At 38.9% G+C, this 17,553-nt stretch overlaps 1 protein-coding gene across 3 annotated transcripts in view; it reads left to right on the top strand.

Annotated features, from left to right (window-relative positions):
- Positions 1-1,602: 1,602 nt before the first annotated feature.
- Positions 1,603-17,553, top strand: part of ankrd11 (ankyrin repeat domain 11) — a 114,599-nt gene continuing 98,648 nt past the window's right edge. For 2 of the 3 annotated variants that reach the window (XM_030129613.1, XM_030129598.1), the window contains exon 1: positions 1,603-2,029. The gene's annotated coding sequence lies outside the window, so the exon portion shown is untranslated. The remainder of the gene's footprint in view (positions 2,030-17,553) is intronic. The other variant, XM_030129606.1, reaches the window with a different exon arrangement.

The raw sequence follows: 17,553 nt of genomic DNA, 5'->3' as shown, positions 1-17,553 counted from the left end.
CAGCCCCCCCCCCCCCCCCCCCCCCGTAATATTTAATTTCCAGTTTTAAGAAAACAGAGCACTTCAGATGAAAAACCACTCAGACATTTTGGGTGAGTAGTGTGAGGGTCCCCGTCTGAACAGGCCAATGATGACCCTGTTATGCAGTTTTCATTACAGCCCTCATTACACCCCTTATGTATACACAAATACAGGCATACATGGAAAAACACTGACACGCAAAACAAATCAAATGTCAAGTCAAGTCAAGTCTATGCATGATGCTCCTTTGTGTTTGTTGATGCTGGGGGATTTTGCAGTCCAACTCAGTCTGCAAAGTTTCATATATTAAGAAAAGAAAGAAAAAACTCAGTGGGTAATGTATAAATGGCGAGCAAAACTTGTTGAAAGAATAGTAATTGTAATATAATAATAATAATAATAATAATAATAATAATAATAATAATAATAATAATAATAATAATAATAATAATAATAAATTTGAAGGGTAATATTACGCATCATCTATCTTAAAGCGCAGACACTACAGTACACCAACAGAGAGCGCTATAGGTTAGCTTATTAATAGCTCTCGTTTACCTTGGCCCAGTTTGATCAGCAAGCGTATTATGAACACGTGATCAGGTGAAATCTAATTCACAGCACTACATGGACAGTTGTAATATTTGTTTGATGTGCATAGCCATACTTATATTCAGCATCATGACGTTAACTTGCATTATTCGTGCAACCTTGGCTTAAGGTACCACTACTCAAAAAATCAGCAGTTACATTTCAGTGAGATGAAAATCTGCTGATTTTTGCAAACATATTCCACATGGTGACGAGAAAATCTACGTGTACAGGTCGGTTTAAGTGACACGTTTCAATATCCAATAGTATTGGAGGACTAATACTTCAACCAATGAGAGGGTTTGTTTCATCCACCAGGCTTTATTTTCAGGGCGGGTTTGTTTGGTTTGCGTACCGACACATTCCGTTACAGTGACACGCGCTCCTCTCATCCATAGTCTATTGTCAGTGTAAAGATGTTCTTATTTTTTAGTATCAAATGTGATTCTAACCAAATATTAACCAATTACTTTCCTAATGCGTTTATTATACATTAATCAAATGTACTGACGTGTTCAGGATAAATTAGTAATTAGCTTTACCAGTTGGGTTTAAAGATGTTTAAACACGATACAGCATTATACACGTATTTAATCATAACTATGACTATAAAGAAGTCACCCACGTCCATATATTGTATAATCTATTAAAAAGAAAAATGTAAACAAATGGTCGCCTGAAGTAAAGTTAGAGGGTTGTAAAGGTACTTAAACCGAGCGCACCCAGTGCCTGTACTCCATTTCCTTTGCCTTGTCCTCCAACTACATAATGGAGTGTGGTCTCATGCATTTGAAACTGTGCACTGTGTATCGGCCATGTTGGATCGTCTCTCAGGTTTTTGTAATGACGATGGGATGCTCTGTGGATCCAAAATGGGGTCAGTTTCGCGCTGTGCGGAAATCGTGTCCTCCCACAAAGGCTGAGCCAATCACAACGCGCGTTTCATGTATGAAGCGTTTCCGTCCCGAGCGTCCACACACTGTAGCCAAAGGCCGCTCTGAAACCGCTCGAATGGCTTGGCGGAGAGGATTAAACCGAAACAAAATATGATCTTTTGACTCTATGCGTTCACCCAAGCAAATTACTGCTGTGCAAATGGACTCTTAAAGGTTCGTACTTGGTGGTGAAGATGAAGTAGTTTCACTGAAAGCGAGATTTCGTGGATATTTTAGTGTTTTTTCGTCGCTCGCCTGTTTGTTGGTCTACACGGTTTCAACAAGCTAGCGCTAGCCTCTATTCCAGTGAACTGCTTTGGAGCTGCGATGGTCGTTGCGACTTTATGCGGATGTCTCCGGACCAGTCTATATTGAACCGACTGCAACAAATGGGAACATCCAGCATCGGCCGAAAACATCGCGGCATAGACTAAATATTACAGCTTCATGTAATTTTTAAAGTTGGGGAAATTCAGACAGAGGTAAGTCACATTTTTTGACTCTGCAAAGCTAATGCGTTGACAACAACAAACCGACGAACGCTGTGGTTGAGGTAATTCTGGGATATTGTGTGTTGCGACAGAGGTCAGTTTGCACAAACCAGAAGTGTTTAGGGATTTCTAGCATTCAGTTACAAAAAAAAAAGAGTTCCTCCAGCATGCATGTTTGTGTTATAGCGTTCCCTGGAATTACCCTCGGATTTTAGCGCGCTGCTCTGCATTTGCAACACTGTCACGCAATTTCAGCCTGGCTGTGTTTTTAGATATGCTGATATTCGATGGGAAAAGTCATACAGATATTGCTCTTCATATAGGTAGATTAAAATGTCTTGGCCTATTGAGTAGGCTGTGGTAAAGGATTGTCCACATTCACTGGGACAGACACAAGCAGTTGTTAATGACTACAAATCCAATTTCAACGCTTTGGGAAAGCCACACTGGTGCATTCATCCACATCTAGGCCTGCATATATGCACAAAAAAGGAACAACAGATCAGCTCCATGCAGGAGGTTTTGAGCGCTTGTCTCGGAAGCCAAAATGATCTTGGCTGTTCATGTACATTATTTGCTTTTTATTAGGTTGAAATTCGTTGCATGTTCTCAGTATCAGCACAGATGGGGACTTTCAATATCACAGATTACTATGATCATTAAACAGCTCAATTGGGTGTAAAGGTAACATTCAAAGTCTGTGTTTGATAGTCACTAGGATGTTGCTCATTCTTTATTTAGAGGAATCATTGTTTACATGCTTATCTTGTGTATTGTGTGGAATGTTGACATAAAGCACAATGTCTTGCTCACTTTTAGTATGTAAGGAGGATGCGCTACAAATGTGACTAAAATCAACAAAATATTTCAAATTCACCCATGTAATGTGTGTGACCTGCAGGATTCTACACAGAATAGTGCTTTGAAATACACTTTAGCTCCCTGGATGTATTGAAGTATCTGCATATAGTTTACAAGTGATGAGGAGGTTATAAGGATAGGTAACTGTTAGTGTTGCTTGTGTCTGATCGTTTGAGTGTTTGTGTTTTCTGTGTGAAGAAAGGGCACAACATGGTGGAATTGGAGATGAGCTGTAGAGGAAATGGAATATGGAGGAGATGCTCTCCACTTTGGTGCAGTACCGATGCTGCTCAGGAAAACACTGCAGTGCCGCTGGTGGTGTTTTCTACCAAGACACTGAGAATGTTTTAGGTTGTTGGGGCGTTCATGTTGACTACACTGCAGAGGCACTGATGCATATCTCAGTCTCCCTCGAGCTTGCGTAGGTCCTATTTCTCTATCATGCCTCAGTTAAAGCCCCAATTCAAGTGGTGTCACATGTCTGTTATGCTATACATGAACATTTGCGGGATGTAAAGAAACACTAGGTCTTTTACAGATGCTTAACAAATTTTATCTGTACTCCATTAACATATCTTACTGATGTTTGTGTAGTAAATGCAATTGAGCCTTTGAGTGGTATGATGTTTCTTTTTCACATAAAGTGTAGGGTCACTGAGTCTGTTTGTTTTTGTTGTGTGCATTCTTTATTTTAATTTCCATTAAGTTCCTAAAAGGGATACAGAGAATGCAAGCCTCTGCAACAGGAAATAGAGTCCTGCTGAGGTCAGAAAGGCCATGATCTGGGATTATATCTTTCTTCACATTTAGTGTAGTAAAAACACAGGCTGCAGTGCTTGATGCCTATCCTTCCACAGCCTAACAGTGGACCTTATGTCTTACAACTCTGTCCCTCATTAATGGAAATTTCACCAAAATGCTGGAAATTTGTTGATCCATGTGCTCCACTGTTATACAACCTCTAGAATGCTTCTCCTTAGCCCATTATGAAAATGTTGTTTACCGAGTTTTGTCAATATGTATGGTTGCTCTGCTTCTTCTACAGAATCTTAAACATAGTCTCGTGTAATATGATATTAAAATTCCTTAAAAGACTGAGTTAAACACAGAGGAGTACATGTCTTATGTCGGGATAAGACTGAGGATAAGACTTGAATGATAAGTTCACTGTTAAATCCTAATAAGAGAGAACTTATCGTAAAAACATTGACGACAAGAGGTGATAAACAAGAGAGGTCACATTAAAAGATACTGATGCAGAGAGCACTGCAGTAGTTGTACATTAGACATCATTCTTCAGTACATGACTCTGCAAATTAACTTGCCAGCCGTACGATTTACTATCTTCTTCAAACCCGTGAGCTGTTTACAGACCGTTTATGAATACTGCCAAATTAAAGAGAGGTTGATGCTAATTGTAATTAGCTAAATTCACTAAAATTATATCAGATCAGTTTGATGTATTTATTGATCTGCATGTCCTTGGTGAAATCTACTTGATGTGTGTTTGTGGAACTTTGTAGTTTTACTAACATTTGTCCCTGAAATATGGTTCACAATTGAAATGGGATAATTTTTATTGTAGTTTTAAAATCATCCTTGGCACCCACAAACTGATAGCTGGTAGTTAGCGTGGCTTTCAGTTAAGCTTTATGGTTTGTAGATTTACGAATCACACCATTTCCTTTCTTTGTTTATAACAGCACATATCTGTCTATGAATTTTGTCTGTGCTTGTCTTATTCCTATACAGTTGTTCATCTTACACATAGCATCTTAGTAGTTTAGTTTCTTTTCTGAGTTGGTATGCAGCTAGAAATTTGTATCAAAGATGTTTTGAAAGGTGAAACTTTGCCGATTTCAAGGTTTCCATCATTACATCATTTTACTGCAGTGGCTTTTCTGATGTGTCCTCTTCTAAAAGAAATCTGCAAACCTGGTTACATTCACCACAGCTGATGAATATTATAAGCCATTGGTTTAGGAATTTTGGTTAGACAAGATAGGCAAGACATAGCTTTTATTTTTTTTTAATTCACTAGAAATTTGTCAGTGTTTGTCAATTGTTGCTGGTGGTTCAAGGTACATATTCCTAATTGTACTTAACAGAGCGTTCTCTCAAAATTGGACTGCATCAGACAACCCAGATAAATGTGTTAATCCCCTGCCCCAAACATGGTGGTGGGTGCCAATTGAGTTTTATTGACTCAGGTTCTTATTGATTCCATCTTGATTCCAAAGCAGCTACAAAAATCAACCAAATGTTTGGTTAACAAATATTTTTTAGGTGTGTTTGTGTGTTTAATGTACAAAGAGGTAATGTACAATTTATCAAATGCATACAATCAAAGCTATGACCCACTGAATTGTACATTGAAAACATAGGCATTTTGATTTGTCGTATGCCATCCACAATCAATTACTGTCTCCTTGGACTGTTTCTCCTGTATCTCACACCCTGCCCCCCTTCAACAAATAAATACCTCATTCACACGTCAGTTTGTCCATCAAAACAACCAAATGACTTGCAGCTAATGAGTATCCCACATGCCCTACACTTTCCCTTGTTGTTTCCTTTTCTCAGGTCACACTACTCCTGTAGTCCATCTTTCAGATAGTTTTGACAGTAGCCATGCATGATAGCTCCCACCTAAACAAACAAATTCCAGCAATTTGCTATGAATGGATATTTATCCACATTTAGGAATCCATAACTCAGATTTTTCACTGGAGTTGGGTACTTGCCATTTCTCTATTTGTTGGTTCAACCCTTCCAGAACATTTTTCCATCCAATGAGTTGGTTGAATTTGTTAGCCTCAATGCAGAAGATGTGCACATTAGTAGGCTTGTGCAGTGCATATTTTGTGAAATTATGAGACAGTTTTTTGCTAAATTATGAGATGTAATGTAGACACCATCAATAATGTAGGTCATGTCAGAATCTGGAAGAAAATATGTAAAGAATACACAGAAACAAAGCAGTTTTGTTTACAAATTAGTGGTCCATGAGTGAGAAAAGGAGCAACTTATTTTGATTGTATACCCTTGTTTTACAGTGTAAGGTGTGTAGGTGGCTTACTGTTCAGTACTATACTGTGCTGTTTTTTTCTTGTACATTGCTGACAGTTTTTCTCCCTTCTTCTTGATGTTAAAATGGAAGAATAGAATGGCTAGTTGCACTAGCTGGAAAACGGAAAAAGAAGCCTTTAGCTGTAACTCTCACACCCATTCTGCCTGCCTTCTGTCAATGCAGCCTCTCCCCTCCCCCTCTCGTGCCGAGAGTGTGGTCCTTTTAGGTAAACAAGCATGGCTACTCCTGTTTCTAGCCTCTCTGTGTCTCTCAGCTTTTCTATGTCTCGATTTCTCCCTCACCCTCCCTCTTTCTCCCTGTTCGAGTTTTGTAAATCTTTTATAGCTGCTGTTCTACCAGCACAATCTCAGCGGATACTCAAATGGCATCTGAAGCCCTTTGAAATTCAGCCTAGTCCTTTTTCCCCCTCCTCTATCCTCGAAGCGAAATGGAACAAAATGGCGGGCCCCAATCCTGCTGTTTCCCTCAGGGACTATAGAACCTCATTTTGGGGTTTAGGAGGTCCTAGTGGTTGATTGTGTCTTAAACTTGGAGTAGATTCTGCTTACTTGCTAGCCTTCCACGGCACTGCTCTTGATAATATTTTCTCTTCCCTGAGTCTCTTGCACATCAAAGGCAAAGGTTCTCTATTCTGGCAAGCTGCTCTTTCTCCAGAAATGTGCTTTTTACAGACTTGGCTTTTGATCCTTGTGATCGAAGCATGGTAAAAGAATATTTTTGTGCTTGTATTTTTATCAGTGAAACTTAGAATGAGGTTTCACTGTAATTTTAGAGAGAATGCAGAACCTCACATCTTGTGTTGTATACAATCTGGATCCAGTGATTTGATGTATCCTGGAGGTCTGGTGTTAATGTGTTTTTACATGGCGTTATCATCAGATTTGATGCCAAGTTGATTGGAGCACAATGCACAAAACCTTTCATTGGTTTTCAAGATGACAGGATTTACAAAACTAAGACGTTTATGAAGAACATGGCTAGTTATTAAGGTTTTACTCTTTAATGTTTAGTACTCCTATCAAAATAACTTCTGCACTTGAATATAATTTAAATATGGTGTATTTACTGTCTGCAGTATTTCTAATATCACCTTGAAAGTTTACCAGTACACACTATAGGCTAGTATTTTTTAGCCAAGCTTAGTAGTGTGAACATGTTCAAAACAGTCTGCAGTATTTCTAGTATCACCTTGAAAGTTTACCAGTACACACTATGGGCTAGCATTTTTTAGCCAAGCTTAGTAGCGTGAACATGTTCAAAACAGTCCAAGAGATGAGCCCTGTCACCGTTATATTCATCTGTCTCCAACTTAACCATGCACCTGGGATGGACAGATAGAAGTGGAGAGGGTAATTAAATACTAGCCAGCTATTCCACCTATATTACTTAAATTAACCATCTGTGATTTTATTTGAAACAGCATAACTGTTAAACTCAACATCTAAGGCAGTGTCATTAATGAATACATTTTGAGGTAAAGTAAAACACATCATAATTTATGATGCATTATTTTCTCTCAAGGGTTGTAATTCTGTTGATGAAGCATGATATTAGTCTTCAGACATGATCGGGTCAAGTTCTACCAATATAATTGTTGGGACTGATTTATCATCTAAACCAGTTGTCAGTTTGTTTCTACCATTTACCAGTTGTGTTTTTTTATGGTCTTTCTGTGTTGCCTTCTTTGAGAATAAGAATGCACAGTAACTTCCACATTTTGTTTATGTATTGAGCTGTGACAACCGAAAAATGTTTGTCATTCGTGTACATAGCAATGCAGCAGTGTGTACTAAGCCTACCAGGTTTGGTAGTTTGTAAACACACACTATTGTAAATGATTTGCATTGTTTTTATTGGTACTAAAGCCACTTTAATTACATTTTTTTTCAATTTTACAAGGAAGCTGCTTGGGAAAGTAGATTTGCATTGGATTGAGTGACGACATAGTTGTGTATAGCGTGTAAGAACTGGACATGTGTGAATGAGATGGAGCTGGTGGACCAACATGCATCAGGTAGTATGGCAGTGAATTGTCTCCTTTAGCAGTGATGGAGCTGGAAAGTGACACAGTTAGACTCATTGCACATTGGCTGTTGCATTTGGACAGTTTAATTGCAATTTGAATATTTGGCATGAACCTGCAGCAAGTATATGATTTAACAGCTGGCTTACAAAATGATTGCATGCACATTTTATTTGCATTTGTGTGGCTGCATGTTTCACATTAGTAATACTCTAGTAAGTATGGTATTTAGGCAAATGGCTGTATCTATTGGTCTGGCCAGGCATGAATTAGGGGTGGTGTAAATCTTGAGACAACAGTTGGTGTTTTGATTGGATGTGCTGCTGAGCAGGAGGCTGCATGGAATGATCTATTATCCATACGTGGTATACATGGAAATGTCCTGAGGTTAGTCGGCCAGGTCTGGGAGCTGATGGCAGAGACAGTCTGTGTGATGTGTCCCTCTGGACTCGGCTGTTCTGGTCTGTTCAGCATGTCGTTTGCACACAAGGAAGAAAACAAGAGTAGCTTGTGTTCCTGAATTCATGTACCTTCTGATTTTCTTCCACTGTTTTGCATCGTTTTAATCTCTTTCTCTGCACTCTACCTAAAACAGAGCTTTTTCAAATATCCTGAAAGCTTCGCTAAAAAAAAACAAAGCTCACCCATGAGAGTGACAAGTCTGAGAGAGGTAGTTATTATTGTGTTAATGCTAAGTCATCATTAAGGGTAGCTACTTTTCTTAGTTTGAACCTTAAATAAATAGGCTGAGTAGAGTGTGTAAGGCTATTTGTGTTTTTAAGCAGAACAAGGGTCAGTAATTGGTCTGAATCCACATTTAACCATTTGTGTCACATCTGTTTTACACAGTGAACTGGCTAAGGATGTAGATATATTCATATTGTAGACTGGGCCATAATTATCTGCAACACCTGGTTGTGGAGAATACTGATGATGGTACATAACACCAACGGTACTGATGTAGGCGCCGGCATTGCTTCTTGCTGACTATTGTGCTCACAGGCAAACCTAAATGCAATCCTCTTGTGCCCAGTCATCCTCTTCATGCTGGGAATAAGCTCTAAGCTGATATAGGGGGTAAGGGTGTTGGGACAAAGTGTTTGGGTGGGGGAGGGTAAGGGGTAATGTGGCCTGGCTGAATCTCAAATCACCAAGGCCCTTCAGCAGGGCTGGCCTTTTGATGGGCCAGCTGCAGCCATTCATCCAGCCATCTACATTGAAATGCAACAACAGGAAGGGGGGAGGGGAGGGTCGACTGCAGAGAGATGGCCCCTATGCTTGTGCGGACCGTGGGATATGAATGAAAAAAGCACAGGCATACCTAAATACCAAAGAGAGGAGGTCCGTCAGACAGGGCCCATAGCCCTGCTCACCAATACAGCCAGCTATACTTTGTTTTCTCCCAGCCTGCTGAGGGGCACTATAACGAACACAAAAGATCTAAGCACCCTTTTTGACCGGTACACACATTTTCACCACTCAGCTCTTTTCTGTCTTTACAGCCAGGCTGGTGGCTATAAAGGGGTTGTGGTTTATCCCAGTGTCTCCACTGTTACACCTATTGTTGATGATGCTTTTTGTACTTTTCCTTCCTCATATTTTGTGGGTAATTGCCTTCAGACAGATGATTTACTTGTGTGAGTTCTTTACAAAGGCTTATTTATGAAGACTGTATGGGCAATGTTGTACCAAGTTCTTGTTCCTGGCTGGCTGTAATAGAGGTCATACTCTGCTATTGGCTTGTGGAAGACAACTGTTCTGTAACTCATTAGGGGCAGACACAAACTGTAGTTCAGACAAATGAGGCCAGTGTGTCATTTTTCTGGGTTCATCCGGCTTTCCAGGATAACTTGGATCTTTCAGAGGTGTGCACAATAATTCAGAGGCATTGTGGGGTTTGTGTTTTGGCCTTTCTCAGACCAACGAAGCATAGCAAAGTCACAAAGCCTCCCCGTTCATCTTATTGAGACTAGTGTTTCACCACCCCACTTGTGCCAGAGGGCAGTCTGAATAAACACTAGCCTGTCTGGCTCAGTCTTGAGTGTTGTGCTTTGAGGAAATGGGGTTTGGCCCAGTTAAAAATAGTTAAGCTTTGGTTCCAGGTAGATTAGTTTCCATGCAATATATAATAATCAGAGTTCAGGATAACATTGTTTCTGTGAGAACTTTCCAGAATAAAATCCCATCTCTTATAAAAATAGACTGTTTGGCATCTGTTAATCAGTAAAACTATTTGAACTTACACTTTAAAACCATGATTTTCGCTGGAACTTGAAGCAAAATGGCCACACCACCTTGGCTCTTTTCAATTTTTGAATGTTATTTTCAGTCTGAACTCTTGCCTACCTAAGCACCAAGCTAATGATAGGCTATGCACCCACTAGAAGTTTTTTTTAATGTAGCAAAACTTGTATTTTGCCATTTGCTACAGTGGCTAATTCATCTGCTCATACTGGAGGACCGCTAGCAAAAATATCTGCTCATGTCAGGTTTATTTATATTGTAAAATATCACAAATCATAAAGTTTCCTCAAGGGTCTTTACAGTCTACAGTGTGTGATACCCTCTTTGCTTAAATCCTGCACTTGGATAGAGGAAAAACAGTGGAAAATGGAAGAAACTTCAGGAAGAGCAACAGTGCAGTGATCCCAGGGATATCCAACATGTGGGACAACTCAGAATGGGTCAGGAGTATGGAAGGTTTGTTGAAGGCAGCTTGCTGACCTTCACAGTAGTACCTTGAGGGCTGATTAGTCTTTCAACCCTTGGGTTTTCAACACTAAATGTCCCACAACACTGTCCACTGTGACCTTGGACTACGATGTCTGTACATAGAATTGTTTCTTTTGTGTTTTTTATTAGTTTGTTGGCCTCACTGAAACACCAAAACACTGCTCAGTCTTCAGGATGTGTTAAGGTTTGAGGATTAATTGTTAGCAAACAATAGCAAATGATCTCAGTATCTAATTATATAGCTTTATTCTGCTGTTTCCCAAATGTCGATGTTTTTTTGTTTTGGTTTTTTTTTTGTATCTTAACCAATAAGCAGTGTAATTGGCTGCATCTCTTTGTAGCTTTGTCTGCAAGGAGGAGTAAAACTACTAAGAAAATCTACTAAGTCAGTTTTCATGAAACTTGGAACAAAGCGAGGATCAAGAACACATGAAATTTTAGAGCAGACGTAAAGGGACAAAACCTGTTTTTGTGTTTTGTGTTTTTGTTTTTTTTTGTCCTATTTTTCCTTACATACTGAGATAGTGGGTCTGGGTTTTTGATGGAGGAGTATCCTTCTAGTTATTTTGCTACGGCTTCATGATTTCATGAAAAAGTCATATTGTGCGTAATTGTGAGGAATATTGCTATTGTGATTTGACTCAACTTATTTGGTTATTAAGTAAAATACACAGATTACACATTTAAAATGTTAAGGCAACCATAAAAATTTAAGCTACCATATAAAATCTCTCTGCTCAGTATCACTTAATCTAACACATCATCATACACCAGAGGTTGTGTTTATTTTTTGTTTCCGTTTCCACAATTAGCTCATCTTAAATCCTCCCAAATCTGGATCTTTAAAACCTTTAAATTGCAGCTTTTTGCGATTACATAATTGTACTGACTGATATTGTGATTAAGGCAGTGAGTCGATTACTTGTGCAGACCTAGGCTATACTTTACAGACCACTTTGATCAGTTAAAAAGTAGTTGAACAATCAAGTGATGGTAAAAAAAAAATGATTAGTTGCAGGGCTAAATCGCATTAAGTTGAAACTGACAAATGAAAGACTTGTTGGGTCTGCCTTCTTATTGAATCACACAGAATCTGAAAATATTTTTATATATTTCTTTTTTTAGTGTAGGAATATGAATTAGCTTGTGTGTTTTACCAGAGCAGTCAGCAGGGAGTGGAAAATCACATCATCTTCAGTTCGGCTGCACAGGGACTTTCCCCTCTGAATATGTGGCAGCAGAGTGAGCAGTTCTTAAAGCTACAGGCCAGTGTGTTTGGCCCTGGTATAGGTTGGTTTGCACATCCACATTTTAGTCTTCTGTCGCACACTGTAAAGACACTCTACTGAGTTACCTTTGCTGTGAAGGAAGTGTTTTAAATGAGAAGTGGAGATTTGGGGAACAGGAAATGTCGAGGACATTTTCAGCTGGCCTGAAGCTATCAGTAATCTTTGCAGCCATTCAGTGTTTGTCTGCCAAGGCTTGGAATAGCACAGATCTGTGATTGGGTGACTAGCGTTAACCAAACATTAATCTTTAAAGTTCTCTTTTGATACTAGAACCTTTTCTCCATAAAATACGTGCTGTTGTTTGTGTACCCATCTGTGTGTTCAAGTGGGGGTGTGTGGTTGCGTGTGTGCCTGTGTCACTCATACTCCCTGCAGTGGATCTTTTTATAGAAACAGCAGCCAGCAGTGTAATCTCTGGTGTGGATGTAGGACAGCCTTTTATTCCTCCTCATTACTTATTCAAAGCCAGTTCTCACCCACAATCTCTGCATATTGTGTGTGAATGTACCATTTCCTGAGACAAGTTGAAGAGTTAAAGACCTTTACTATTGATTGTGTATGTTCCACAACAACTTTGACATATGTCTTGTATTTTTAGGGAGCAAACATATTTTTTTTAAAGAATTATTCGCAATATATTTTTTTCCTGTCTGTTATACTAATTGTTTAGATTAGTGTAATTTCAACACGGTATGAAAATTACCAAGGGATCAAGAGTTCTAGAGTTTACTGCCAAAAAGTAATCGATTAACCGACTGATATTAGGTTGCACATAGCAATATATTATGTTATGATTACTTTTCTGAAAAGCAGCTTATATTCATAGACATTTGGCCACATGTACAAATAGCCTAATAAAGTAAAATTTTGTAGTCACCACAGTACTGTAAATTATGCCATTACAGCTGATAAGTCCCACATATTATGCCCCCACATCAGTTTGCAGAGCAGTTGTAACAACAGGTGGCTGTCCGCAAACAACGCTGCACCCCAAAGACAGAAAAACTCAAGGGTTTAACTGATCAATCGCTGATGACAGGATGTTTTATAAACTATATAGTATTGACAAAACCTGGCCTTGATGGTGGGCCTTGGCTAATGATAGGCTTCTCAATGGGAATTACTGTTGAAGACAAATAGTAGCTCTAAATATGAAAATCACTCCCACTTAGATTTGTTATGGGTTGTTTGACATTGAGTTCCACATTTATTGATGAATCCCTTTCAGTCAACAGTTATCCACTTTCCATGAAAGATTGTTTCAGACCTGCTTTATGGTCATTATTGTTGTTGTTTTTTTTAGGGAGGGTGATGGGTGGGATGACATCAGCTGTTTAATCAGCTGTCGTCTCTTACCTGCTCCAAATATTGTATGTGTAAACAGCCTTTAAAAGTCTAGTCAGTCGACCACTTCTGCATACTGATCTGTGGGTTCTGTTGTTGCTCACATTGTATTTAACACGGTCAGGGGCCTTTGTCTGATGCCCCATATGCTATCCCAAGGTTTTTATCAGCAAAATCATGTCTATTTTGCTGCTCATATTCTCTGTAGATGTAGAATGAAGACTCTCCCTGGATAAACCCGCAGCAACTACCTTAATCAGGATGAGTTTAGAAAAAATATTCTATTTATACATACCATGTATTCACGCACCGCAGACGAAGCCCCACCTAGCCACTTAGTGTTAGATTAATTTTTCTCAATTTGGTGGCAACTGTGATGTTGGAGCTATGCCATTTGTTTGTTGACTTCTGCAGAGAAGGAATGGGCCGATACACCCACTTTACATAGCTGTGTTATACAAATAGTCTTTGCATGTACTGTATAGGTATCATATCTGTTCAATTTTATATTATACTCTTGGGGCCCTGGGATAGATGAGATCATTGATGCCCTGTGATGGTGCTCGCTTATACTCGTACCTATCTCACCTCTCTTTCCTCTCCTCTTTTGCGTGCACTTTCTTTCTGCCACCTGCTCTTTCCATTTTAACATCTCAGAGCCAGCATTATGCTTTTATACTGCAACCTCACATGCTCATCTCCCCTCTCCCCTTACTCTGACAGTCTCCTCCCCCTTCTCCTCCTCTATGCAGTAGCCCTAGTTCCTCAGGAAGCATTGCTTGCAGGAAGCTAAGGGCGTTGGACCTAGCTGTTTGCCTTGTTTCCTGCCCTGACAAAAATTGAAGTTGTGTGCATTCACTGACAGCTTCTGATGTCTTTTTTGATGGGCTGTTGGTAAACAATTTCATGTTTTTTTTTACTTGCTTATTGTGTTATGGCAATGTTTGCCAGCATACTAGTATGACACCGGTATTTTTAATAATAATAATAATAATAATAATAATAATGGATTGGATTTATATAGCGCCTTTCTAGACACCCAAAGCGCTTTACATTATTGACCCATTATTCATTCGCGCTCACATTCTCCCTCTGGTGGTGGTAAACTACATCTGTAGCCACAGCTGCCCTGGGGCAGACTGACAGAATTTTTAATTGATTGATTGATAGATAGATTTTTTTTCAAATCATAATCTCTATAATTTATCACTATAAGTCTTCATCAGGTGGGATGTATATCACAGAGTCTATGGTAGTGCTGCAACAACGAATCGATTAAATCGATCCAAATTGATTCTTAAAAGAGTTGGCAACAAATTTGGCAGTCAGTTTGTTGGATCTTGAGCATGTTAGTATTGAGGCATACCTGCACACTGTGTAGTGTAACAGAGGAAAACACAGAGCAGCATGTCTGAGGCTTTGGACGCCGGACCAAATTTTTAAAGCTAGGTTTACATTATGTTCTTGGTGGCCACAGCAGTCCCATGTGGCCAAAACAGTGTGTCCTTTAGGTAACAAAACTTGAATATGGAGAAAAAAATGGCCAGAATCCCATGGTTCACTATGTTTCAGGTAAACGAGTTTGCCGTAGCCACCGGGAACATAATGTAAACCTAGCTATAAAAATGTGGCCCAGCGTCCTAATGTAAACCTAGCTTAAGATAGCATACGTGTCGTGATTACTTTAGCCTGCTAGCTAGCTGGGCACAGTCGTTGTAATTCTTGTGTTTCAGCCATCTCCATTTATCAGGCCACCAGACTAAAGTTGCCTATCGTTGACTGGAACTACTACATACAACACTAGTTTGAAAGCCTATAGCCGGAGCTGGTTGAAGATTATAGCTTGCTAGTCTCTAGCCATAATAAGTCTAGGTAGCGGGCTAGCATTTGCTAACTATACCCAAAGCCATTATGGGGATGTAATCATTACTGACCTGTCGGCAGCCTCTATTGCTTTGGGTTAAGTGCTGCCCTTTGAGAATTGAGTCTTTTGCGTTTATCTGATGAATCAATTAGTTATTAAGATAATCTACAGATTAATCGATTATTAAAATTGTTAGTTGCAGCCCCAGTCTATGGTGCATTTCAGAATGCATTATGACTTTTATTGAGATTAATAATAACATACATTTTCCTAATAAGATGCGGTAGCAAGTAATGTTTAGAAGTTGGCATCAAGACTGTCACATAATGTTGCAAGTCATATTGAGCATTGGTTTAGGACGATACAGAGATGATGCTGACACAAACTATAGGGGATAATTTTATTCCCAGTAGGCAAATTACATTGAGCAAATTAAATATTGCTTGAGGGAGAAGGTCAGTATTTGTATGAAATGGTCACAGTGAAGAGTTGTAGTTTTCTGCTTTAGTGTACATGACCGCAGTCATACAGCTGCAGATGAGAGCAGAGTTGTCACTTAGTTTTCATCCATCAGATCAAAGCCTCTTGCAGCAGGCTCACTCATGTGTTATTTTTCCTTATCCTCCTAGGAGAGTGAGAGAAAAACATGTAGAGCAATCATATTATGTATTTTAGGTACCTGAAAGTTCACCACATACAAACACATACAGCCTTCATCCACAATCAGTGCTCTTATAGCATTAGTAGTCAATAATAGTGTTCATGATAGTCTAATGTTGCTTTTGCCTTTTGCGTATGACTCTTGTATAGTTTCAACGCAGCATAAATGCAGACATAGTCATGCAGTAGGGCCAGATCAAGCGAAAGTGAACGTCAATGTAAAAAATTTTAAGTTTCACCTATCATTTCTCAAATAGGCTCATCTTTTATTTTAAAAACTCTTTTTTTTTATGAAACTGTTTACAAAATGTCAGTATCACTTCAGTATCGCAATCTGTAGGAACCAATTATCAGCAGTACAAGTAGGGATGTAACGATTACCAGTATAACGATAAACCGCGGTAAAAGTCCCAACGGTTAGTATTACCGTTTAAATTCTAATTATCATTAAAACCGTGTTCGATTACTGCACTGTGAAAGCTCACAGTAATACAGCTCATTTCCTGGATAAGCAGCAGCACTTCAGGTGTGCATGTGCAGTTTGCAATGTTTGGCCTGTGAAAACATGGCTGACTGCACCTGCACGGACAGCGCTCCAGAGATCAGGGGATAGCGGGCTCCCACACAGACATGCACAGAGCTGGTCCGAGCGCACGGACCCAGTCCGTCCATTTCAAGTGCACGGACACCTCTATCCCATACATCTCTCTCTCTCATTGTGACATTGTGAAGGATTTGGTGTGGAAAATGGTCAAACAAGCTCCACTATGACCTGCCCAACTATTTTTTTTCCCACTCAAAAAAACACTCAGGAATCTGTAGGAGAATTACTAAGGAATTGGATTGGTAAGCAGAATCAACAATGGCATTGATATTGATAAAATCTTATCAATTCCTGCCCCTAGTGCAGTTATCATTTATGGCCATAAGGTGCCATCTTTAATGCAGGTTTGATGTTTACATGTTAATATTTTAATTTTTTTGCCAAGAGAAAGTACATTGTGCGTGTTATTTTATTTTTTATCAAAATGCAACTTGGTTAAATTATTTCAATGTGTATATAGGTACTTTTTAAACATTTTGAGCACATTTCAACAATACTGCGATAATAATGATAACAATAATAATTTTGGTCACAAGAACCGTGATATGAAATTTTCATATTGTTGCAAGTACGAGAATATAGAAAGGTTGTGTTCAATCAGATTAGTTGTAAAATATGCTCCGCTATTAGCTGTATATATCACTTCAGTTGTAAATTGTATGTTAAATGGAGGTTTATCAGCATATTTGTGGTGTTTTAGTTTAGTTTAGTAGTTTAGTTATGACTACTGAACAAAGTGACAAACTGCTGTCCCCATGTCACAGTTCCCACCTGTCCCCGTGTCACAACAGCAACATATTTGTGTTCATAAAAACATATTATGTAAACATTTTTATCCAATATTGATCACAACTGCAGTTTAACATCATAGCTAAAGCCCTATGTTTCATTTAGTGTCAATTTTTTATGAGAACAGTTTTTTTTTTGTTTTTTTGTTTTTTTTACATTTGTGTGAAGTGAAAAAAAATATATAACTTTGAGTCCCTGTGTCACGCAGCAGTAATTTAAGTATTTTACCCCCAAATTTTATTTTTGTAAATTGTAAC

This window comes from Sphaeramia orbicularis, chromosome 3 (assembly GCF_902148855.1).
Source record: "Sphaeramia orbicularis chromosome 3, fSphaOr1.1, whole genome shotgun sequence".
NCBI classification, from domain to species: domain Eukaryota; kingdom Metazoa; phylum Chordata; class Actinopteri; order Kurtiformes; family Apogonidae; genus Sphaeramia; species Sphaeramia orbicularis.
The sequence above is the reverse complement of the archived record's forward strand: the minus strand, read 5'-3'. Positions and strand labels throughout refer to the sequence as shown.